General features: G+C 36.9%; 1 pseudogene; it reads left to right on the forward strand.

The window, feature by feature from the left end:
* The first annotated feature begins 3,683 nt into the window (after positions 1–3,683).
* LOC113334534 lies at positions 3,684–27,967 on the forward strand (annotated as a pseudogene).

The following is a 27,967-nucleotide window of genomic DNA, read 5'->3' on the forward strand; positions in this document are numbered from 1 at the left end:
TGATAACGTGTATAGGAATGCCGAATCTGCAAATGATATATTCTTTGATGAAATCTGCAATTGTGACTCCAGTGGTGCTTCGAAGAGGAATACCTTCAACCCACTTGGTGAAATACTCAGTTGATGCAATGATGTATTCATGTTACTTTGAAGATGCTGGATTGATTTTTCCGATAATATCCAGTCCCCAGCTGTAGAAGGGCCATGGACTGCTCACAGAATTTAATGGAAGACAAGGAGTGTGAATGAGGTTACCATGACCTTGGCATTGATGACATCTCCGAGCATAGGCGGCTGCATCATCTTCTATGGTTGGCCAATAATATTTCTCATGAATTTGGAAAAATAACTTCTTATTTCCTTGGTGTTCACCTTCGTGCATCTCTTTCAAGATTGTAGGAATTTCATGTTCATCCAAGCATCTCAGGAGATTCCTACCAAAGCTTTTGCGATACAAGATCCCTTCCAGGTAGACAAAACGCTTGGCTCTCTGAATGAGTTTGATTGCTCCCTTCTTCTTCGATGGAAGATCGTTGTCGGGAAGATACTTTATGTAAGGTTCTCTCCAGTTTCCAGTGTGATGGATTGTTAGAATCTCCAAATGATGAGGCGGTGTCTGGCAATCGGGACAGGATCCTTGCAGCATCCTTGAATGAGCTTCCATGGAGGGCCAATAGTGACCAAGCCTTTGAAGTATTATGTAGAGTGTGACCACTAGGGTTCGCCCACATATTTCCTCATGTATCCGTTTGAGTTGTTCGCTGGCTTCTTCATCTCTGAGGCATCGTGACAGGGATCCATCAGGATTGCGATAATATAACGCTCTGTGTAGCAAGAAAAAGTTTTTCAACTCCTTGAGACTAATTTTCCCCTCCGTAAGAGAATTGCTTAATTCATGAATGATGGGCGCCCGCCAGTCGTTCGATTGAGCATCTTCGACTTGAGTAAGCCAGGTAGATGATACAGAGCGCCTTTGTACAGTGATGGATTTATCAGATCCTTCAAATTGGAGTTTGGATGCTAGAGTTTCTAGACAACCAGCATGTTTATTGTTGGTACGGCCGGTATGGACAATTTTTGCATCAGAAAAATGAGTTAATAGTCGTTGCGCCTCGGTCCTGAATGGAGCAAGTGTTATTTCTTTGAGAGAGTATACGCCATTCATTTGATTGACCAACAACTTTGTGTCTCCTCTGATTTCTAAGTGCTTTGCTCCGGCTTTCTTGGCTAAATATAACCCTAGGAGAAAAGCTTCATATTCTGCTGAATTGTTGGTGCAGTGAAAATCCAGCTTGAACGAATGTGAGAAGACTTCACCGGGTGGAGATACTAGCACAATGCCCGCTCCACCAGTATCACTGCTCGGAGTGGCAGATCCATCAAAATATAGTATCCATGTTTCTTCTTGAATGACTGAAATTTATAGAAACTCACCGCGCACTTCTTCATGCAACATTGTGACGTCTTCTCCAGGGAAAGCAGCAAGTAAGTCTCCGACTGCTTGTCCTTTGATTGCTTTTGGAGGGACACACGCTATGTCAAATTCTGACATTTGAAGTAACCATTTTGCTGGTCTCCCGATCAATGCAGGTTTTGACAGTAAGAATTTTATGGGATCAGCTTTGACCACCAACACGACCCTGTTTGATAGTAGATAATGTCTGAATCTCTGAATTGTATGAACCAATGCTAGACACGCCCTTTCAGCCTTTGGGTATCGGAGTTGGGCATCCCTCATTGTGCGACTGAAGTAATAGATTGGACGTTCGATACTTTCTTCATCCTCTTGAGCTAGGAGTGCTCCAATGGCGACATCGCTGGAGGCTGTGTAAAGTATCAGCGGTCGTCCTTGCACTGGAGATTTCATGACAGCAGGTGATAGTAATATTTGCTGTATTTTCTGAAATGCTTCTTGTTGAACAACTGTCCATGCAAAATTTGCTCCTTTATTCAACAGAGGAGTGAATGAAGCAATGAGTTGAGAGAGTCCAGGAATGAAACGCCGGATATAATTGACTTTGCCCATGAAACTCTGGAGCTCTTTCACAGTTCGTGGAGGAGGCATGGTAGTAATAGCTTTTGTCTTGTCTGGATCAACCTTGATTCCTTCTGCAGTAACCAGGAATCCAAGAAACTTTCCGGAAGAAACACCAAAAGCGCATTTTAGAGGATTCATCTTTAGTTTGTATTCCCTCCATATTTCGAAGACTTGTATTAGGATGTCCAGGTGGGATGTCTGAGTCTTCGATTTCACCACTACATCATCAACATAGTCCTCTACTTGTTTGTGCATCATGTCATGGAATATTGCGGCCATGGCTCGCTGATAAGTGGCTTATGCGTTTTTCAAGCCGAAAGGCATCACTGTGTAGTGGAAGTTTCCAATGGGAGTCCGAAATGCAGTCTTGTTGGCGTCATGCTCGTACATCTTGATTTGGTTGTATCCACTGTAACCGTCCATGAACGAGAACATGTCGTGACCGCTGGTTGCGTCGACGAGCATATCAATGTTTGGCAATGGAAAGTCATCCTTCGGGCAACACTTTGTTCAGGTTCCTGAAATCCACACAGCATCGGATCTGGCCATTTTTTTTCTTGACTGGGACAATGTTCGCCAGCCATGTTGGATGTTGAATGGATTTTATGAATCCTGCTGTTAGTAGTTTCTGGATTTCTATTTTGATTTGTTCCTCAACCTCGTGTCTGAACTGCCTGGGCGGTTGTTTGACAGGTTTGGAACCGGGAGTGATATGCAGATGATGAGTGACTAATTTGTCGTCCAGGCCGGGCATCTCTTCGTAAGTCCAGGTGAAGATATCTTGGTACTCTTTCAGTAGACCTATCAATCCTTCTCGTTCCTCAGGTGAGAGAGCAGAACTGATTAAAATTGGCAATGGGTTCTCGTCTGTTCCGATGTTGATAGTTTCAAGATCGTCAGTTGTGGAATCTGTGCCATCTTGCAGCTGTCGTGGTGCATCTCGAATTTCCTCATCGGGTGATTGCTCACTCTGGCATGATTCTACAGGGCAGGGAGACTTTTCATCGACCTCCCATGTTAATTGCTAATCCTTACGATGAAGATAAATGACTCTACCTTATGCATCATAATCAGTAATAAAGTTGGACTTCTTATGAGTCGTACCTTGACCCTGACGACGCTTGAGTGGTGTGGTAGACGACTTGACGGATTTAGCATCTGTTGATGATGGTTTGTCAGCTTTCTCAATAGACTTCCAACTTGGGAGTGGAGTACTGCGGATCTTGCTTGGAGGTTCGATGATGCTTTTTGGAGGTTCCAGGAACTCAACATCATAAACTGGATCATAAGGAGACACCGAAGCTGGGATGCGGATAATTTTGTTGTTGAACAAAACCTTCATACACTGGTGGTACATTGAAGGAACAACCTTATTGTCGTGAAGCCATGGTCTTTCGAGTATCATGTGATAGTCAGGGTCTTTCTCGATCACATGAAACTTGACAGTGGATCGAATTGGACCCTTTTCAGATCCACATAAACATACCCGTATGTGTGACTTTGGCTTCCTTCAAAACCCGCCATCAATATGGGATGATGAACGATCTTGCTTTGTGGAACTTTGGCCTCCTTGAGAGTCTTCATTGTGATAAGATTCGTGGAGGCACCTGTGTCGATGAGAACTCTCCTGAGTTCGGAGTCCTTAATGGAAGCAGTTACGAACATGGCTCGGTTATGGCCTTCCTCCGCCATTCGGTCTTACTCAGTGAAGGTAATGTTGTTGATCGAAAGTTCAGATACCATGGACACTTGTTCAACCACCGGAGATGATGGAACTATTCGCACGTCAGATGATATTTTGTTGAGTGCGGAAAACGTGTCCGTGCGCTGATCTCTGAAGAAATACAGCAGTTCACATAGATTCTCGATCAAATGTGTGACCTCTTGTTCCACCGGCTTTTCATATGTGGTGAAGTTGTTGGCTCGAGGATGATCATCGGTCGAGGGATTAGCCATCAGCGTCGGAGTTTCTTGAGCAGGAGCGCCACTCAAGTCTGATATCAGTTTGACGAGTAAATTCAATATGTTGTTCGTCGTCTCTTTAATCAGGTCCATGTTCCTTGTATGAATCTCATGTACTCGTGCCAGTTCGATCAAGGTCGGGATTTCCGCGTCTGCTGTTCCATTGGAAAGAGTGTTGGAAGGAGGAACATTTTCATTCGAAAGATTCTGACTGGAATTCTAAGTAGTTGAGTTATACCTAAGACCAACCATTTTGTGAAAGTTGAGATTGCAACTGAGAGATCTCCCACTGTGGTCTCCAATCTGTGGATGGGGAAAAACGGTTTGCTGGTTTTTCAGGGAATTGAAGAGACGAGCGTGTTGTCGAGACTTCTAGACCGAGAAAACTGCTGAACTTCACACAGATGCACCGCAAAGGGAGTGCTTAGATTCGAGAGATCAATCTGTAGAACTCCGGCTTAAACCAAGTCAATGGCCGTTCCAGAGTCAATTCGGTCGCAAAAAGGGAGATGGGTTGATCTGTAGGAGGGAAGCTGAGAATTGTGTGGGGTCAATGATGATCAAGGATTGTGGATGTGTTGAAGGTTTCTGCAAATTGCTGAACCCCTAAAGTTGAGTTATGTGAATAAGTTTTTAATCGAGTTGTTTGACGGATAATGATTCCTCTTGGGTTGTCCTCGATTTAGACTTATTTATATTGCAAGAATGATGAACACCCTGATCCCTGTAAGTGTGACGGTTTCTTGAGTGAAAGAGTGGGAAAGTGGAAGATCATGGTGAAACCAATTCCAGGTCGTGTGGAGACTTGGTTGATCATTCGACCACTACTTTGCTAACTCCTTCAATCGTTGCACGACTTACTCACATTATCTCATTGTGGATGTATCCACGTGCCGTAGGCTGCCAGACCAAAACTCTAAGTGATATCCCCCATTTGTGACGTGATTGATGTCTCACGAATCGTGGAGTCTGCATGACAGATGTGTGTTTAATTAGTCACGTTGACTGATTTAGACAGTCTAGGTTTTTTTGAATTGAGCATGAATGACGAATTGCTCAGTGGAACATTCGAGTAACTGAGCAAGTGTTACTCGACGAATTACTGGATATTGATGGTTTCACCAATATTCGAGCAATTGAGCAAGTATTGTGAATTACTGAATATTGATAGTTCGGCAATTGAGCAAGTATTGCTCAATTCGACGAATTACTGAATATTGACAGTTGGATCAATATTCGAGCAATTGAGCAATTGCTCAATTCGACGGATTACTGAAAAATTACTGAATATTGATAATTGGATCAATATTCGAGCAACTGGCAAGTATTGCTCATTTTAGCAAATTACTGATAATTTACTGAATTTTGATGGATTGAGCAAGTATTGCTCAATTCATCAAATTATTTAGGGATGCCGTGACCCAGTAAAATTATTAATTAAAAATATTGGTAGATTACCAAATATTATATAATTAATCCGCGTGTTGTTTGCTGGATCAATATAAATTTATTCAGTGTGTGAACATGCTCGGAATGATAATTTGTTGAGCGTTTGTTCGAAACCGTAAATTTTGATCGATTGCTCATTAACTGACGGATTGATGAAAATAGGTCATGAGACAAGGAGGGGCCGACCATACGGGACTATTGACGTCCATGTGATGCCCAATTGCTCGGGTGAGAGTACACCAGGGTCCCGAGTGGACCGATTGGTGAAGGAATGACGATTAAATGTTGGTTTCATCATTTATTAAAATAGTGCTCGATTGAGCATTAGGTGATAAAACCTAATTATGAAAAAGTGAGGGACCAGACAAGAAGGCATGGAACCGGCCCTTGAGGGTGTGGGACCGGATGATGGTCGATTGAGCAAATCCCAAGTTGTTTGGAAAGAGCTTGGACCCAATATGAGTAATTCCGCAAATTAAGTCAAAATTAGGAAAACGTGTGGGACCGGCTTTGTGCAAGCCCTAGGGACGACCCTGGTCGGTCAAGAGTGAATGCACGTATTTCCATGGTATCCGTGTTTCCGTACTGAGAGTTTCAGCATTTTCTGATGTGCGTTCGAGCAACATTGTGAATTTTCAGAAGAGTTTCATCTTGACTGAAATTCTTGATTTTTGCAGGAATGAGCATGTATGCTCAATTGATCAATATTTTATAAATATAAAAATAGAAATAGTTTAATATTATTTTCGTGAGTAGCCTAGTCGGTCATGGGACCATGTTGACTTTTGGCTTTTTCATGGTTTGAGCAATATTTGAGAAAATATGGAGAAACCATGATTTTTGCTGAAACAGGGAAGTTTCACAAGATGAGGGAAATAATAATTTATGAAAGATTAGGGATTGCAAGGTGTGGGACCGGCCACGTCTAGGGCATGGCCGGACGACTAAGTTGCCCAGTCCCGTGACTCCTTTCCCTATTTTTATATTATTATTTTTCATGAAACCACGAAAATATGGAGAAACCATGAGTTTTGATTAAAGGAAAGTTGTTAGAATTGAGGAGTCTTCATGGGTTCATGAAAACAACAAAAATAAGGAGAATAATGGAGGAAGCATGGGATGGCCCATGGGCGCTTCTCCATTATTTTAATGTTGTTATTTTCTCTTTCCCGTTTTGTGCGGGATTCCTCATTTTTCCATATTTTGGATGCTCGTTCGCGCATTTGGGTGCTCGTTCGTGCATAATGGTTGAGTACACTTGCACCATTTTATGGAACTCACTCAGGAATAGCCCAGATGCCCGATTGCTGAGTATTTATTACTAATTTATGAAATTCAGTGGAGAATGATTCATGAAATTGAGCAATAAAAGTGAGTAGTTTATTATTATCAATTCATAGGATTAGTCGTGGATTCGACCATGAATTCGGAATAAAAATAAAATAGGTATTACCATTCCATGGGATCGTGGATTCGACCACAAAATCGGAGTAATAAGATTGGTGGTGATATTACCATTTCATGAGATTAGCCATGGATTCGACCATGAAATAGGAGTAATATATATCACCATTTCATGAGATCAAGCCGTGGATTCGATCATGAAATCGGAGAAATATATTTATCTATTACCATTCCATAGAACCAGTCGTGAGGTTGACCATGGAATAAGAGTAATAAGATAAGATAGATTATTTTCTAGGAATCCAGTGGTGGATGTCACGGTAGAATTAATCTATTGCAGAAGGGATATTAGCCAGTTAAAGCGTCATACCCATTCTGAGGTGCATAGTCAGGAAACAACGGATGTTTGCCGAAGTCCTGAAGACATTATTGCTCTCAATATTACGGAGAACCACCTGGGTCTATACACGGTCTCTCTACATAGTCAGGGAACAGTGAGTGTCACCGACGTCCTGAAGGCGTTATTGCTCTTAATCTTACGGAGAACCGCCCAATCGTTCTTCTATGTAGAGGGGGGGTCTCTCTCATGGAGTCAGAGAACAGCGAGTCTCACTGACGTCTTGAAGGAGTTATTGCTCTCAATATTATGGAGAACCTCCCAATTATGTTATTTTACATACAGGGCATGATGAAATGCGAGGTATCGAACGCTCAACTAGTGGAGGCCTTCCGAAATGCATAATCATCATGGCTTCGTAAAATATGAATCGTCATATGCTTGAAAGCCGTGTCAGAAACATGTATCATGATTTTACGGTTTTGACCTTTGTTGAAAATCCACCATCTAAAGGAACTTCCATGGATTCCTCTTGGCAAACCTGCATGGTGTTAGCATCAAGTGTTTCCAATGGTGGAAATATAGAAACAAAATCATCCAAAAATACTTTGGAAGCAGATACATTCAAACCAATAAGAGGTAAAGGAGAAAAATAAATATGCAAAGGGTTGGAAAAACCTTGCACAATCTCTTGTATTACGGAATCCTCTTCATCCTTAAAGCAATCAAGTGAATTACTTACCTCTTGTATATCGTGGTCCTCTATCAAACCTTGCAAAAATTCTTCATCAGTCTTTGCCTCAACTAAAGCCTCGTCATCAACATCATCATTACAATCTCTTGTAGGTTCAATTAGGTCTTCCACAATATTACTCAATTCGGTTTCATCCTCGATCAATACTTCTTCAACACCCTCGTACGTTACACTATCTAGGATGATGTTTTTGTTATACCAAGACTCCACCTTTTGAATAGGCGAACGATCATTATTATGATCTGGAGTTGGAATAATTTCATCCTTGTTACAAGGATTTTAAAAAGGTTCAAAATCATCATCATAATCCATAGAATAACGTTTATCACGCTCCTTTCTTAAAGATCTTTTAGCTTAAATAATTTCTTCATTTGATGCTAGGCCTTTATCGATCAATTGATAGAACCTTCTCTCAAGTTCCCTCAAACTAGGTTTCCTTACACCAAGGAGATCTAGGTTTAGATACACTATCACAATCCTTGGTTGGTGTAGAATTCCCAACTGTCCGCTCATGACTAGAGGATGATGGATTAAGGTATTTCTCCATGTTTTGTGTGTGTTGTTCAACTTGTTGTGTCAACTCCTTTATCTTAGTACATATATCATAAGAAGGTTGTTGATATGAATGAGAATATCCATAAGGTTCTGTAGGAAATTGGTCATATCCAAAATATTGGTTTTGATTGTGTCCTAAGGATGGTTGGAAGTTGCCATAATGTTGAGGTTGAAAACTGTATTGATTGTTGTAATATGCTTGCTCTTGTCCACCATACATGGAAAGATGGTACCTGAAATAAAAATTCTAAAAAATAATAATTAGAATACTAACATAAAATCTAAAAAGTAAAACGAAAAGAAAAATAACTAAAGTTGCGCTGCTGCTCCCCGGCGGCGCCGTCAAAGTTTGATGTGTGTCGTAACCACAACAAATTAGTGAATATTTTTCCACCTAATTACTAAGTAATAAAGTGTAGTCAAGTTCGTTCTCACGAGGAGCAATAGTTTTTAGTTGTTTAATTGTCACAAAAAGGGGGGTTTTCTTGTTTTAAAGTTTGCAAAAAGAAAGTAAACAAAGCAATCGAAAGTTTAAGTTGAAATCAATAAGAGAAGTCAGATCAAGGAATCGTTCTTCGTTGCAAAACAATGATTCAAGTTATGTTCTTTTCCACTTTTTATTAGTCACAGTTTATCACCAACCGTAGGATAGCAGGTTCGCTTAGCTAACCCAAAAATTCCTCTTTCATTGAGTAACATGTCCGCTTAGTTATCAGATTTTATTCTAAAGAATCACCTTGAGGTTCGCTTACAAGATGTAATTCAATGAACGAATTAAGATTTATGAATTTAGGTTTGATACTAGTAGTTAAACTCGATTCGCTCGGTCCACTTTCTAGCGTTGTTTTTACACACAATTGCTCCACGGAATCCCTCCGCAAGGTCTTGTGTATTGTACTTGTGTAGTGAATTATACAACAATTACGTATATCCTAATCACCACTAGCTTTAGATCAATCAACAAATCAATTTAGTTGGCCACCTAAACAATCTATCAATCAAGCATAAATATTAATATTAGTAAAAACAAACGAAAATCATGTGAAAAACTTAGAAATAGATTTAAAACAAAAAACTCAAATCATGTTAAGAACTAGGAATTCATCCTTAATCAATAAGAAAATTAGCTACTCATGTTTTTGAAATCAACACCAATAATTAAAAGAAGAATTTTGAAGTTCACACAAATAATTAAAAGAAGAAATGATGTGAAAAGCAAGCAAAAACAAAAGTGTTGTGTGTGTAGAGGTGTGGAGATATATGTATAGTAAAAAGTAGAGAACTTCTCTATTTAGGCTAACCCCTATGGGCTAGATTGAGCTGCTAGATTGGCCAAAATGTGTTGAAAATAAAAAAAAAGTGTTGGAAAAAAGTTAACACTACTTCTCTCTCCTAGCAAGTGCTCGCAGTTCAACTAGCAGCGAGATTGAAACGTTGAATGATTCAGCGCTGAACGGTTCAGCGCTCACAAAAATCACACGGATCACAAAAATCACAAAATTCGATATGACGGCTGAAATTTAAAGCGTTGAACCAAACAACGCCGAAAGACCTTAAAGCTGAACAGTTCAACGCTCACAAAAATTCATAAATCACATGGATCACAAAAATCACAAAATTCGATCTGACGGCTAAAATTTAAAGCGCTGAACCAAACAGCATTGGATAGTGGTCCCAGCTGACGTGGACGGCTAATCTAGCTGCTAGATTAGCACTCCCATAGGACTTATGAGGTTTTCCTAGCTGACAATGCTAATCTAGCTGCTAGATTAGAAGACCATAGGACTTAGCCTTATAGGCTTCAATTTGCTTGCAATCCTCTTAGGAATAGAATTCCTTTCCCTTTACAGCACCAAGTCCTTGTCTTTGTAAAATTCCTCTACTTCTCTTCCAAATTCAATTTCAAGTCAAATTCCACATCCAATTCCAAATCCAAGTCTTTACACCCATGAGAAAAGTATACACAAAATTCTCCACAAATTGGTTCTCCGGAATATTAATGTAACACCGGAATCCGGCCGTAAAGCTCCCTAAAATGTCACTGCCGGCCACCTGGGATTCTTCCCGCTGAAGGAATACTACGTCAGATATAACTATCAAACTGACAGTCTTCTGTTAGTCAACTGGGTCAAAGCCTGAGTCAGTCACACCCAGTTAGCTTGAGTTAGCTCTCTTAATCGACTGACTGGTCTGAATCGCTGGTTTGGATTGGTCATCGGCTCACCTGATTCGGATCATCGTCGGTGAAAAGCGATGCTCTAACAGCAGGTACCGAGTTGACTCACCTTAATGGAAAACCGGCCGAGTTCGTTTGTTTTCTGACATTCCCAGGCCAAATTCCGTCCTCTTTTTCAGCTCCATACCCGCATCATTCCTAACATACATCTATTTCAATTTCATACACATTCAACGGAACTTCACCCATTCTCAGATTAACAACATCGGCAGGATTATCATCTTCTTCAATCAATCAAAACCCGAATCGAGTTTGACCCAAACTTCAGCTAACCCATTCAATCATTTCAAGAACCAACAACTACTCATATCCCATGATAATCTTCATCTGCAACCGTCTTCTTCTTTTCTGTGTAATTCCTGCTACTGCAACGCTCAAAATCAGATCGCAGAGCCACAAACCCTTCTTCGAATCATACTCAAACCTAATAGCATAGTCCTGTGAGTGTGTGTACTCTCTGTCTACAAGTCATGTGAGAGTCGTGTGCTATGCGCGGGTGAGGTTAAGAGTGTTGAGAGTTGAGAGAAGAATTCAGTCGAATATATAAACTCACCTCTGTCCTGTAGTTGATTAATCTTTATTTTAATCATATTTGATTCAAATCTTATTCAGTAAACATGTAAACGTTCATTCATTGGATGTTATCAAAACCCATGAATATCAGCATCATTCTTCTCTGATTCTTGTCTCATCTGTTGAATCAAACCCTAACCCAAATACCATCATTTCTTCTCTGACTAAACAGCGACAAGAACCCTACGACCTCAATTAACAAATACCCATGTCTCATCTCCAATTTCTTCTTCTCTGAATGTTCTTCATTTCAAAGAAAACCTCTAATTCTTCCCTTCACCACTGCAAATTGATGGTAGCAGATCCATTTCATCTTCATCTGGGATTGTTAACCTTCATCAATTCTGCTCGATCTCTCATCACAAACTCTCAGTTTCTTCTCTCGGATGCTTATGGCTGCGCCTCCATTTTCAATTTCAGATGTAGAAGAATTTAATATGTATGAGAGTTTGAGACAGTCGAATCCCCAATTAGGGCTTAGGTATTCTGACAGATAAGGTGGCACCCATGCCATGGATAAGGGCCACCATCTGGGGTGCCACTTTCTAAATTCTTAATAACTGATTTCTTGGGTGTCTTTAGCACAATTAGGACTGGCTATCCCTTAACCTTTGTTGGGATCCCAATAGTGTTCGCATATGAATGACCTTTTACCCTTCTGGCTTAAATTGGGTGATTTTTTCTACTTTTCCTCCGTGCGACTCCAGAGTACCTAATAACTCAAAAACACGCGTAAAATACATAATTCACCAGAAAAATAGCAAAGAAAGCATAAACATTAGATAATAAATAGGGCGTATTCTCCACCTATCAGTATATTGAGGGGAAGAGTGAAAATACGGGGGTCTAACAACCACACCTAATATTTCGTTCGGCAATATGAATAGACAAACTCCAATATACTTTTAAGAGAATCAACTAGACAGTCAGAATCAATCTATAGAAAAGTATATCAAAGAGTTATATTTCAATTTCTCAATTCAATTTGCAATCAAACAAATAGGAAATTTCGAGCCCAATTGAATAAGAGAAATAACTTGGACGGTATCACAAACCAATATTCAAGTGTCAATAAATTCAATCAAAAACCCAAAAGGTCGGATTCAAGAACTAAGTGAACTTAACGCACAACCTGTGATGTTTCTATTATATAACAAAATATAATGCGGAAAAGAAATAAAACAAACACCAGAAATTTTGTTAATGAGGAAACCGAAAATGCAGAAAAACTTCGAGACCTAGTTCAGCTTTGAACACCACACTGTATTAAGCCGCTACATACACTAGCCTACTACCAATGAACTTCGTACTGGAATGTAGTTCATACCTAATCAGTATCACACTGATCAAGCTACAGTTGCACTCCTTACGTCTCTGAACCCAGCAGGATTCTATACACTTGATTCCCTTAGCTGATCTCACCCATAACCAAGAGTTGCTACGACCCAAAGTCGAAGACTTGATAAACAAATTTGTCTCACACAGAAAAGTCTATTGGAATAGATAAATCTGTCTCCCACAGAAATACCTATGAGTTTTGTTCCGTCTTTTGATAAATCAAGGTGCACATGAACCAACTGATAAACCGGACTTACATTCTCGAAAAACAGCCTAGTATATTATCAATCACCTCACAATAATCTTAATCGTATGGAAGCGAAACAAGATATTGTAGAATCACAAACGATGAGACGAAGATGTTTGTGACTACTTTTAATCTTTCATATCGGAGATAAATCTTAAGAAAATCTTAGCAAAGATAATACTCAATCACGATAGTAGAAGTAAGATCATAACACGCAACTACAAAGAAAATAGTTGGGTCTGGCTTCACAATCCCAATGAAGTCTTCAAGTCGTTAACCTACAAGGTTTCGTTAAAAAGACCCAAGGTTAAAGGAGAATCAACTCTAGTCGCAACTAGTATCACACATGAGATGTGGGGATTAGGTTTCCCAGTTGCTAGAGTTCTCCCTTATATAGTTTTCAAATTAGGGTTTGCAATCAATGTTACCTTGGTAACAAGAGTATTCAATATTCATCGTTAGATGAAAACCTGATTAGATTCAATCTAATATCTTTCAACCGTTAGATCGAACTTAGCTTGTTATACACAAATGAAATGTACCTTCATTTAGGTTTGAGTAACCGTACCTAAACGTGTACACTAGGTTGGATCAACAGTAGTTAACCAAAGTTAGCTATATGAACACTCACATATCAACCTTATTCATCTTAACCACAACTAGTTCAAATGACTCAAATGAAACTAGTTATAGAGTTGTTTAATTGCTATATTCTCATAGAAGTATACAAGAACACGATTGAAGCAAAGTCGGTTTGATTCACTCGAATCAATTCATGAACATTATAGCCACGGTTTGTATAAAATGCATTCCTTATTATTTAAATGTATTAGTTCATGAACAAACCGATTTTAGAACTTTAATCACTCAAGTATGCAAACGGGTACGCATACTTAAAGTAGCCGGACAGAGTTTGGGTTCGCCAGTATGCAAACGGGAACGCATACTTCCAAACACAGCAGAAATTACTGGACCCAAACCCTTTGGCAGTACGCGTACGGGTAAGTGTACTTAGGCTCCCGGAATTTCACAACTAACAGGTACACATACAATAGTTCCGGTCATGGATCACATATATTTAAGCATGCATACTATGTTCATAATCCAATGATGATTAAGTGTTCTAAACTCTATTTCAATCATTGAAATATTCTTAAAGGATGACAATAGCTGTTTTCACGAACTATTAACATCAAAGCAAATTTCAAGTTATTGAAATAATCATTACGAAACACTCCAAGTCTACACCAAATGATTGTATCACACAAACCATGTAAGATGTTACTCGGCGATTTTGACATGATCATATTTTGACTTTCGTCAAGAATATAAGATGAACTTGGTTGAAGCGAAAGCTTACTAACACATATTTCGATAAATATATAAGCGAGTTAATCTCAGCTCGAAATCTCAAATGTGTATAATCGAATACGATATAGTAATACGACTTTTGTCTCAATATAGGAGATAGACTCGAAATAGAATTTCCAAGTGATATATGAGTTTTAGTCTCCACATACCTTTTGTTGATGAAGTTCCGCAAGCTCTCCTTAGTAGTTATTCGTCTTCAAATCATGAACGTCGATGAAGTCTAATGCTCAACTACACAATGTATCCTAGTCCAAGACATCATTATAAGTAGATTAGAAATCAAGACTTATAGTTTTGATCACTAACATTGATAAACAAGCTTAAGATAGCAACGCTTGCGAGTTTGACCGAGCAGTGCTCTAATAATGAGTTGTAAATATCATCTGATTATTTGAATCGTATATTACTTACCTTCCTTCTATTAAAATCAGAAGATTTACACATTGACCTTTTTGAACTTCCATCATAAGGTTTTCTCTGAGAATAAAGTCCATGACCTCTTGTGATCCGCTCCAGAGAATAAAGATTACGAGAATCCCATCTCTTAGACTTACACCAACCAGAATTATTCTCATAAACACTAGGAGCGTGTCCATAAGTGGTGTAAGGAGTTGCACCATTATGACAAACACGATTCCGGTAAGGATATTTAGATGAGCAACCTTGAAAACCCCTTTAATGAGACTTATGATTCTCTGCAGGAATGTTATCCATTTTAGATGTCGCCCGACTATTTACTCTGTCGACTATAAAAAAAAAAACAGATTTTGAAGATCAAAAATTTGTTTCTTTCTAGCAAAACAATGTGGAACATTATGATTCTTTTTCCCGTAGAATGAACAGGTTTGTGGATAAGAAACATTGGATGAATCCTGTTTTAGATTCATAGTCTTTTCAGAAATCCGCAAGTCAGGCACACGTTTCTTAGCAGACAATTCCTTAAGAATATTTTTCTCCATGCTAGACACTGAAGATGACTTACTCACTAAAACAGAGTTTTCGTTTTTCAAGGATTCACACTGTTCCTGGGCTAGTACAAGAGATGCAACAAGTTTGTCTTTTCAACATGACAATTGTTCAATTCTGATGAATGAGTCTTGATTAAATGTTCTTATCTAATTGAGTCTTCTTTAACAGTATCTTCAAGCATACTAATCTTTTCACGCTGTCGAGTAGTTTCTTGAACAAGATTTTCGATATTGTTAGAAAAAAACTCAACTATACTATATAGTTCACGTTCTCTATCAAGAGACTTCTCAAGTTCATCAGTGAGCTGATCATACTTTTCTTCAAGAGATCTAATTTTAGAGACTTGAATATCAATAATCTCAACAGATTTTTTTTAAAGTTCTGCTGAACTCCATCTCAGATTCTTACATAGTGCCAACTGTCACATTAGAGGGAATGTTATCAGAATCTGATAGCAAAAGTTTTCTACCTCGGGATTCAGAAGAATCATCTAAGGAATTATCCTTTGAGGTAATCCCAAGACATTTGGCATAGTCAAAAAATTTGGATGACATTTCTAAGTACATAAAAGATAGATAAACTTTTATCCACAAAAATCAGATTGCTACAAACACAGACTTATGAGGTATTAGTGTGTTTGTGTACTCTGATACCAATTAAAAAAGCGGGGGTATAACAACCACACTCAATAATTCGTTCAGCAATCTGTATGGACAAACTCCAATATAATTCCGAGAGAACCAACTTAAAAGCGAGCTCAATCAAGAGATATATGAAAGAGCTTAATTAATATCAATTTCTCAATACAATCTTCAATCGAACAAATATAAATTTGTGAGCCTGATTGATATGAGAAATAACTTTGACGGTACCAAATACCAATGCCCAAGTGACAATAAATTCCTATATAACAACCAAGGTCGGATTCATCAATTGATTGAACTACGCACAACCTGTGATATTTCAATTATATAAACAAATATAATCCGGAAAAGAACTAACACAGACAGACACCAGAAATTTTGTTAACGAAGAAACCGCATATATATGCAGAAAAACCCCGGGACCTAGTCCAGATTAAACACCACACTGTATTAAGCAGCTACATACACTATCCTACTACAAGTTAACTTCGGACTGGAATGTAGTTGAGCCCTAACCAAGTCTCACACCGATTAAGGTACAGTCGCATTACTTACGCCTCTATAACCACGCCGGATTCTGCACACTTGATTCCTTTAGCTGATCTCACCCACAACTAAGATTTTCTATGACCCAAAGTCGAAGAATTATAAGCAAACCTGTCTCACACAGATATGTCTATTGTGATAGATAAATCTGTCTTCTACAGAAGTACCTATGAAGTTTTGTTTCGTCTTATGATAAATAAAGGTGAACATGAACCAACTGATAATCCGGTATCATACTTCCGAAGACCAGCCTAGAATATATCAATTACCTCACAATAATTTAACTATATGGTGGTAAAAGAAGTTACCGTGGAATCACAAAGTCTGAGACGAAGAACTTTGTGATTACTTTTTATATCTTACCTATCGGAGATAAATATCGAGCAAATCTTAGAGAAGATAGTACCCAACACGATAGAACAAGTAAGATCAGAATACGCAACTACAGAGAAAATAGTTGGATCTGGCCAAGAATCCCAAGTGAAGTCTTCAAGTCGTTAACCTAATAAGGTTTTGGAAAAACCTAGGTTAAAGGAGAATCGACTATAGTTTACAACTAGGACACATGAAAGTGCCGGGATTAGGTTTTCCAGTTGCTAGAGTTCTTCCTTATATAGTCTTTAAAATCAGGGTTTGCTTATAGTCAAAGCTAAGATAGCTTAGTAACAAAGCATTCAATATCCACCGTCAGATGAACTCCTGATTTAAAATTCAAGCTAAGTCTGTTTTAAAATAAAATAATCAATCTCCACCATTAGATGGTCTTAACTTGTTACACACAAATGAAATATACCTTCATCTAGATATGGGTAACCGTACCTAAACGTGTATATTGAGTTTCCTCAATAACAGTTAACCGAAGTTAGCCATATTAACACTTTTGTCTTAATCATATTCATTAAACACTTCTAGATCGAATATGATGATCAATCAATCATGAAAGACAATCAAATGAATTTAATTGTGTTTCAAATAGAGTTGTTCAATTGTTCACTATCTCATAGAAATATATATGAACAAAACTGAAACAAAATTGGATTGATTCGTAAGTGTACAAAGTACTTATACAAATCAATTCATGAACATTAAGCCACGGTTTACAAAGATTGCATTCCTTAATTCATAAATGTTTAGTTCATGAGTATGAAAATCATACTTGACGATTTTAGAACTTAAACCAATGTGTTCGCAAAACAGATATGCAAATAACAACTCCGGACCTTGGCCTTGTCCAGCGGTTCGCAAACCAGGTATGCAAACAACTGTCCCAGACCCAACTCAGGTAGAACCGTTCGCATACTAGGTATGCAAACAAGGTTCCCGGACCTTTACAGGTAAAACCTTTCGCATATTAGGTACACAAACAAGGTTCCCGGACCTGATCATAACAATACAGTTCGCATACTAGGTATGCATACCGTGTTGTATCCAGACATGGATAATTGTCTAAACTCCCATTTCAATCATTGAAACATCCTTAAAAGACGAAAATAGATGTCTCACACAAACTATTAGCTTCAAGTAATTTTCAAGTGATCGAATGATCAATATGAAACTTTCCAAGTCGACATCAAATGATTGTCTCACACAAATCATATAAGATGTTTCAAGGAAATTTACACATGATCATCTGTTGACTTAATATTTAGTTTCCAACAAATAAGTTGTTTCCAACTAAACTCGTCAAGAATAATGATGAACATAGTTAAAGCAAAAAGCTTCCAACACATATTTCGAGAAATAGATAACCGAGATAAATTCAACTCGAAATACCAAATGTGTATAATATAAAAGTCTATATATCTATACGACTTAGTCTCATTAGAAGATAAAATAGAATAGGCTTCTGTGTGATAGATAAGTTTTAGTCTCCACGTTACCTTTTGTTGATGAAGTTCCTCCAAGTTCTCCTTAGTAGATCTTCGTCTTCAATCGATGAATACCGTGAAGCCTAAAGCTCAACTACACATTTTATCCTAATCCGAGACATAGCTATCAATAGACTATAAATCAAGACTATAGTTTTGATCAACTAAACTTGACAAACAAGCTTGAGATAGCAACACTTGCGAGCTCGACCGAGCAGTGCTCTAACACCCTTAATAAATAAATGTTATGAAATCTAGGTGTTGATCATTTGATAGCTACCTAGTGATAGAATAACCCCTGTAAGTTATTCCGAGGTATAATCTTTGTTATTTTTGAAGTGAATCTTGGAGAATGGTATTAAAATCAACAAATCGTGTACTTCTTTTGCTTGGATTTTTCTCCTCCACTGATTTTACTTATTTCTAGCTTTGTAGATTGCATTTACTAGTATAGTCCTTACACATATATTCGGTGTTGTTGGCGCTGTGGTACACCATAAACACTATTTTCATAAATGATTTGGCTCAACTATATATTTCATACCACCATCTACAAAAGATAGCCCGATAAACAGGAAAAAGTATGAGAGTATGGAAAGCAACGATGACATATCACAGTTGCCCGAGCTAGATTAAAATGGTACTTAAATGGACCAAGGTAAAGATTATGTTGGGGCTGAAAATCCTTAGAGATTATTGTCAAACCAGAATTGTACATTGCTATTGCTAATTAAAACCCTTGAATGGTTGTGGGACAAAGACTTGCCTCAATGAGCATGTGCTGATGATAAAGAAAGATCTCATTGAAAAGTCATGTCTGGTATACTAATCAAGAAAGAAAATCCTCAACGATGTCCAATATATTTGAATAGTGAGTGTGGGGCAAAACCGTGCCACACCAAATCAATAATACCCATGAAAAATGCTCAGAAAAATACTAAGAAAGACCCGGTATACAAAAGAAGTATGATACTATAGATAATACCCATGAAAAAAGCTCAAACAGCTAGTAAGAAAGACCTGGTATACAAAAGAAGTATGTAACTATAAAAAACGACGATTACATTCCAACGTTAATCGAACTGGAACATGATGATGAAATGGAACATGATGATGAAATGGACGAGATTACGGAGCGGGATCCTGACATGCCACCATTAGTCGAGATAGATGAAGAAGACAATGAAATGTTTACTTATTAATAGAGATTATGATAGCATAAGTATTTATTTTTAGACACGCAACTTTTGAAACATATTATTATTCTCCCACAGTATATTGTTTAAATTTTTTTAAACCGAAAACCCAATTCCGGCAATTTTAAACTAAATGGATGCGAATCTTATAATTAACAGTTCTATCGTGGTGTTCTTTCTTGGAGACCAATACCCATCTTGGATAAGACCTATATGTATATGTTGTATTATGGAACTACGCTTAAGTAGTAGTTCAAACACCACCGACAAACATGTAATGCTGACAAGGTGCTACGCAAAACTAGATTGAACATAGTACTCTTACTTCTAAATCTCAACATAAATAAAGTTACCCCTAAAATAACACTGCATGCACACTTCTTGCATTTCACATTTCTTTTTATTTTACTTTGAAAACTGCATTTCACAAATTTGCATGTGATATATATATTCCACAAGTCTTACAAATAAAGTCGCCAGGTAGGATAATTTACTAAAAACAAAAAGTTGGACAAAAAAAATAAAACGTGTAATCATGTTCAATTGCAAATAATTATAGGCATATAAAATATGATTATTTTGAATCCAAAATTTACGAAGCCAACTTCATTTTTACTATTTTAATATCTTCCCATAAAATTAATACATGAATATCCAACTTAAATCATCAAATCATTAGATACATACAAAGGGTATTAGAGTTCTTCGTTCCTTCAAAAAATCAAACAAAACAAAAACGGTTTAAAAAAATCTAATGCATTTGACCAGGCGCACGGGGCAAAGCCCGGCCATACTAAATTAGCTAATCCTATCATTCCCAATGCGTAGCATGGGTTACATACTAGTCTAAATAATTGCAATATAACAAGAGTAATGTAATATCTATCCAACAATAAAAATTAAAATATTAATCAAAATTGATACTTTTTGTATATTTTTGAGGACCTTCGTTGAATTTCAATAGAAAATAAAATATATAGGAAAAATTAGTAGATAACACATATAACCATTAAATATTTTGATATCAAAATTGAATGTACTAATTTCCTATAATAACCGTCAAATGTATAATATTGAAATCATTTTCAGGGCTAGGTGTCTAATGGATGGATGATGTTCCACCCGTCCAACCCATGAAATTACAGGTCTTCAAAATTCACCCATATCTAATCCGCCGATAGGTTGATCGGGTATCCACCTGCTAAAGTGTGGATTGGATTAAGTAAAATCCATGGATTTCGGTGTTTTGCTCACCCATAACTTCCTCTGCATAGAAGGCCCATTTTTCGAGGAAATGTCCGGCCTGCAGTACAAGGCTTAAAATTGTGATTTGTAACATGACTCGCAACAAGGTTTTACTTTTTAAATATTAAATTTTGAATCTAAAACCAATTTGTATTCATTATCAACATTTTGTTGAAATCCACTATTTGATAAAAAAGCGGTTCTAAACAAACCGACGAAAAATTTCCTCGAAATTATTTTATTTTGACAATAACTTTTTAAAAATAAAATGGTAAAAATTTTCAGGAACCGGTGGACCCCAAACTAACTATCATGGAACATTAAAAAAACATATTTAAAATGCGGGTTTGGATGAGATTTTCCAAACGGCCTGTGTATGATTTTTGGCGGTCATAGAAACGAAAGAATTGCGATTTTGAACAAAAATCAAGAAATAAAAAAATAATAAAAATAAATAAAAAACACTTTTGTTAGCCATAAAAAATTGTAAAAGAAGCAAATCGGACTCAAAACACAAAGAAAATAAATTACCAAAAGAAAAATTAAATAAAAATGAAATTATACGTGGTGCAGTAGTTATGGGTCCAAACTCATATTAAAGAGGCCTAAAGATTGATTAAAAAGAAGGAAAAAGGAGTGAGTATTAATACAACCAAAAAAATCTAAAATCAGTTTAAAATTGTATTTTAAATATTATTCAAAGACATATCATATTTGAATATCCAATAAATTCATCAGAAAAATGCAGTTAATCAGGTATAAAAATACCCACAACAGAAATTTATAGGTAATATATAAAGTAAATAATTTAAAAACAAATAATTTAAAAACAAATTCAGATTCAATATGAACCCACATTTGGGGATACCACCATAAATTGTGGTGTATTTTATTTTTCAGTCGGCATAGTTTTCAACGTCGATTATTGCCGACTGAAAAATAAGTATTCCCTAATTTGTGGGGTATCCTCCCATTTTACCACCTTTAATATCTCATTTTTCTTTTCTTTTTTTCACTTTCTTTAAAATAGCCTTGCTTAAATTTCATAATAAGATTGTAGCGCTCGAATTCGGGTCCCAGTTCCAACGGTCAATACCCGAGTTGTTATGTAAACCATCAAACCCTGTGTCCGTTAAGCCGTTTATTTGATGAATTTCAACTTATGTTTATTTTAATAATTTTATTGCGGAAGATATTAGGAAATTTTACCTAAAATTTAGTCGTGAGATCATTAAAAGTTTATAGGACCCAATGTATCTTGTGTTCATGATGCGAATAAGCGGGAAACTTGCTTATACAATACCTTTGGTATAAACTTTGGAGGCATGCTCGTGTATCCTACCAAATTACTGCATTCAAATCATTATTGCATCACGAAACATGAACGGTATCCTTTCGTCAATTCGTTACAACCTTACAGGTTGTTTCAGCAACTGAAAGCGTTCTTTTGCAGCCACTACATTTTTGCCTTAACCTACCGGGAAAGTCATCGAAAAATGATATCTTTAGAATATAATAAGTTGAAATTAACTGAATTGCCCTACTATATAATGGCCCGACCCTTAGTTGATATCGTCCTCGCTTAACTACTGTAGTCATCCAGTAATACGAGATTTTTTAACGGGCGATGCTGCGGTTATCCAACAACAGCTTCCCAAGAGATCACATTTTCCCTGAATTATTCCTGCCCGAGCACGCTTAATTGGAAATATTCTATAAAATCTGAGGACGATTGTGAAAAAATGTCATTAGTGTTAGTTTAGGGATATCGTTATGCAGCTTCCACTCGGTTGATCGTTATCGAATATTGGTTGTTACAATCTCACCCCTTAGATTAGAATCATTGTGTTAGATCACTACTCGGTTAAAACCACCAAGCGTTGGTATGTCAAGTTTGGTTGTCATATTTAGTTCCAAAACTCGAGTCGCTTAATAAGTGAACTAGAGTCAACTTTTTTAGGTTAGACTGGAAAAAATGAAAATATTGTACTTCAGTTACTCACGAAGATCTGAAGATGGATTGAAGACAACGAAGACATTATCCTTCATCTTGAGGTTAGTAACTACGGACTTGACTTGTTTCATTCAAGTCATTTAGATTGAAAGCATAACATGCGAGGTTATATATATGATACTCTAGTATTAGACTTGGTTATATTAGTATGATTAAAGTGTCAAGGAAGTATATTGACTTATGAAGTATAACACTTATATTTTGAACTTCGTAAATGCGACATCGACATAATCTATGTAACTCGTTACTTGATTATGTATTGGATATATGTTTGTTTCATTCTAATAAACTATGTTTTATTACATTGGTTTAAGGAAGAAAATGTACGAACTTGTTTCGTCATCGAAAAACAAATCAATAGGTGTTTTATTCGGGTTTTTTTGAAGATCTATTGGATGATCAATTTGTACCTAAGGAGGGAATTAAGGTAGAACCGATATTAACTTATGTTAAGAGTCAAGGTAGAATTTATCCTTACCTATCTCGAAATACATAGTAGAACCGATCCTAGCTTTTGTTGGGAGTCTTAGTAGAACCGATCCTTACCTATATTGGGAGTCATGGTAGAACCGATCCTATCTTTTTTGGGGAGTCATGGTAGAACCTATCCCTACCTATACTGGGAGTCACGGTAGAACCGATCCTATCCTATGTTAGGAGTCATGGTAGAACCGGTCCCAAGAGAAAACCCGATTTCCAATATTCACATATACTTTAGGGTTTGTGTGAGTATGGAATTAAGGGTTTTCTAGATAGGAAAGTTGTAGACGTCGACATAATTTGAACATATGCATAATTCTTATTGTTGATTGTTCAAAGATATTCCTTGATACTCAAGGTGATCCCAAACCGAAATATTAGAGAATCTTTTAAATAAGATTTTCGAATTATATGTTTTTGATTTTCCAGCAATCAAACATATCTCTAGAAAAGCTATATCAGTTAAGTGCTAAACTAATTAGAAATTTTCTAAGAGAGATTCCGGAATTACAGGTTGGATATTATTTGAAAATATGAAAACCAAAATTAGGTACTTCATTGCATATCTTGAGAATATTTTCGTTTTGGAATTTCCTTATTGTTCAAATATCCTTGATCTATAAATAATGAAGTTTGTTTTTCTTACAACCCATCCTTAGCCAGGAAAACTTCATCTTTTTTGTTGTTTTTGGTGGAGCCGACTAATAATATTACTTGTAATACTATTCCGGAGAGGAGAGTACCCTAATTAGACGAAATATCTTCCGTCTGCTCATTTAAATACTTTCACTACACCAAATATGGGTTTTAGCAACTCAGATTCGCAACAGAAATATAGCTGTTGCGAAATTTCAGTTGCAAATTTCTGTTGCTAATTATTCGCACTTCACGCATGCCAGTTACGCGTGTGGCAGCCAACACCTGCAAACACTTTTTTTCGAGCACGCGAATTTCGCGTGTGCATACACGTTTTATCCTTGCAAAAATATCTCTCGGTACAACCGTTCGTTCTCTTCTCCCCCCTCTTCTCTCTAACTGCACCTCTCTCTTTCTTCTTCCTCTTCTTATCCTCCCCTTGAATCTGTTTCCATATGTTTCTGATTTCACTCAAATACAATCAATTTTACTCGTTTCATTATCCTCCAAATCCCTAATTATTCAGACTTACCCATATAACAAACCCTAATATTTTTCTTACCTTGTGAAACCCTAGTTTCGTTTTGTTTTTTCTCTGTAGAAGTAGAAGGTAATGATTTTATAACCTTTAACTTCCCATTATTCTTTACTATTATCAAGTTCTTCAGAACTTGTTCTTTAATTTTTCAACATTTTATCCCGTTTAGATCTCACTGATGCTTAAGGGTTTTGATGCTTGCAAATGTTTATTATCAATTGTTGGTGTTCCTTATGTTTCACGAGGTTAGTTTGCTGTAATGGAGAGATTTACTAATGGGTTTTATTTATATTCTGTTTAGATTTTTTTTTTTCAATTTGGGTTTTAGGGGTTTTCTGTAGATGTTGTTTCGGTTTGGATGGCTGTGAGAATGGGTTTCGAGTTTTGTTGTTTTTCTCTGAAGAAAAAGAATTCTGGTTCCTGCTAACGAGAACATCTATTTTTCAATTTTACAGACCACTACTTGTGGTTCTGTTCTCCAAGAATTACAGGTCATTCTTTACCCTAATGGAGTCCCAAATGGTACCTGGTTTTCTATAAGACTAACTCATCTTCATGTTTTTGATTTGTTTTTACTTCTTTAATAAGAATAATGTTATTTAGCCTGTGTATATTGATCTTCTATATGTGATTTGAGGTAGACCTTTGCTGTCGATATGAATGTTAAAATGCAAAACACACGAGACAACTTAGAATCAGCCACTTGGGAAATAACTTTGAAGTTTGTCACGGTAAAATTATTATAAATCGAGTATGAATCTTATCACTAGAAGTTAGTTATCGACCGACATTAGTTATACTCGCACCAAGTCTCTGACATTTGAAGCTTGCACTTCGTGTGTAGTAATTTAATTGCTATCAACCTCTATTACGAGGTGTCTGTAATGCAACTTTTGATGTGCTGTGGATTTTTTCACCTTTTTGCTATTTTAGTTTGCCGTGGTTTTGCTTGCACCTCCTCTCCTAAATTTCTGGCTCCGCCCCTGAATGTTAGTACCACTAGTTTGATTTCATGGTATATTGCGAATTCTGTTCGATTTTGACTGAATTGGGGTCAGATGATTCCAATTTTGATTTTATAGAATTATGTTTTGGTTTTAATGTGTGATACTTTTGGTTTTGCGGGTTCTTTGGGAAGAATCAAGTATGATTGAAGCGGAAAGATTGCTTCTAGATGAAGCACTTTAAGATCCAGCAAACCAGAGATTTGTTCTTTTATCTGATAGGCTGGTTTTGGTCTGTAACCTTTTATCATATGATGCAGTCACGACAAGTAGGGTAATTGTTTAGTTTGGCACAGATTTGTATACACATTTTAGGGATTGTTAGTTTATTTAAGTTTATGGCTTAACTCTCATTCAACATGACTATTTATAGGTCGGCCACCTTATTCTTTGACTCTATTTCTAGATGTCCTAGTCTTTCTTGTAGTTCTTTCGGTGTCCCACTTCTCTCTTCAAGTACAAGTACTGCTACTAATATCAATCTCAATTCTGATTAGCATATTCTGTAATTGATATGTATAGAATTAAGTTGTCATTTTATTGTTTTTATATTTCATATGTTCATTTATTTTGTTTCTAATTTCAGTCTTTGATAACAGTGAAATGATGTGTGGTTTTATTTTCTGACAAGTGTACAGATTCTGCAGTTGCGTCCCTTTGTATAACTTCAGCCACATATACGATTATATGATGTACAAATTCTGCAGTTGCGTCCCTTTATATAACTTCAGCCACATATACGATTATATGATGTCATCTTCGAAAAGCTTTGTTGACAGGTAAATATAGAACCATGATCCATGAGATCAGCACTATCGGGTACTTCTCTAGATCATGCAGTATCAACCCAACATATGGATTAATTATTTCTTAGTAACTTAGCATCGTCCTCATATTTTTTGTGTGTATGACATGAGTACTTAAGCTGAGTTTTATATTTATCTGTGTCAACTTGTAGTTGTTTCTGTCTTCTAGCTTTCTTGATGCAAAGGAAGGGTGCTACAATCCAAAGATGTCTCCTGATATACCAAAGGGCAAGTGGCGAAAAGCACCCCAGGTAATTTCTTCTCTTCTAACTGTTTTCTTGTTATTAAATGTCAACTAAATTATTATAAAGTGCATCTGGAACACATCCAACTATGATATGTTATAAAGTGCATTATATAAAGATGCATCTGCAACCCATCCAACTATGATATGTTATAAAGTGCTCCTTCCTAAGCTTGATGTTGAATTGATTTTCTCATTACAGTGGATTGCATTCGGAAACACGCGAAGGTTATCGTTAATGATGATATTGTACTTCCGGTGTTCAAGAGGTATTGTAAGGTATGCATCAATGAAGCACAAAAACATGATATATGCTACTGTTGTATTTGTTTGCTATTATTTCCTCAAATTATACTCTGCATGATCACTAGAATTAGTGGAAAGAGTTGCTATGCCATTTATAAAAGTGAAGAAAGATTATATTACTTTCTTTGATTCATTTTACTTATATATCAGCCACATACGCTCAGCATGACCACACACTCAATCATATCACTCAAAGCAGATGGTTAGGGATGATATTATGTTCTTTTATAAGTTTTAGAAACGAAAAGAGCGAACCAACAACAAGGTAAAAGTAGTGTAGAGAGTTTATATTACAACCCACCGTTGGTCCGTTGGAGAAAACCTCTATCTATGAAGTGTCATTTCTGATTGCAACTTGAAAGTATGGGGTTTTCTTGAACACATATCCAGTTCATTGTCTAGAATGTCCTAAATATTCATTGAACACAATCACGTATTGCATACACGATACCTACTGTAGTTTGCTATGGCATCCTTCTAACATGACATGCTTTTGTTTGCAGCTGTTAGAGATCGTAGGACTGCGACCACATGTTTTGGGTTTGGACTTTGTGCTGAGGATCGTGTGTTTAGGCCTATTCCTCAGAGAGCCTATGCAGATCTTAAGGAGAAATGGCAGTTTCTTGTTCACCTTCAGCACTTCAAAATGTAAGTGTGTATGAACCAGTAAAAATTTAGATTCTAGCTTTCCTCTTTTGACAAGAGGATTCTTTTGCATTAGCTGTAAATTAGTTATTTTGGGTATTAGTTTGCATCTTTTCATCATATGCGTGTAAGTGTAACTGTAATTTTATGGGTTGTTAAATTCATTCAGTAACGGCATGACCTGCTATTGCAACGTGTCTAGATCTGGTCCTTAACACCTTAGTTGGTAGCTCCTAAAGAAAATGTGTGGTCCTGGTAATGTCATCTCCTTGATGCATAGTATTAACTTATTTTTATGTTTGGTGTTTGTGTTGAACAGGCTGAGTTCACCCCAGTCGTAAGCAGTTCTTGAATCTACATGTAAGTCTTGTATATTGTCTTATCTACTATTTTAGCTGCAGTTTATATATATTTAAGGCGCGTGAGAATAAATCTTGGTGTGCTCTACTATGCGATAGCTTTGTATGAGTGTTTGAGAAAATGTAGTCTTAAGAAAGATAGCTTTGTATGAGTGTTCGAGAAAATGTAGTCTTTAGAGCGATAAATGCAGTTCTGTTATTTA

The sequence above is a fragment of the Papaver somniferum genome, unplaced genomic scaffold, assembly GCF_003573695.1.
Source record: "Papaver somniferum cultivar HN1 unplaced genomic scaffold, ASM357369v1 unplaced-scaffold_137, whole genome shotgun sequence".
Lineage (NCBI taxonomy): Eukaryota > Viridiplantae > Streptophyta > Magnoliopsida > Ranunculales > Papaveraceae > Papaver > Papaver somniferum.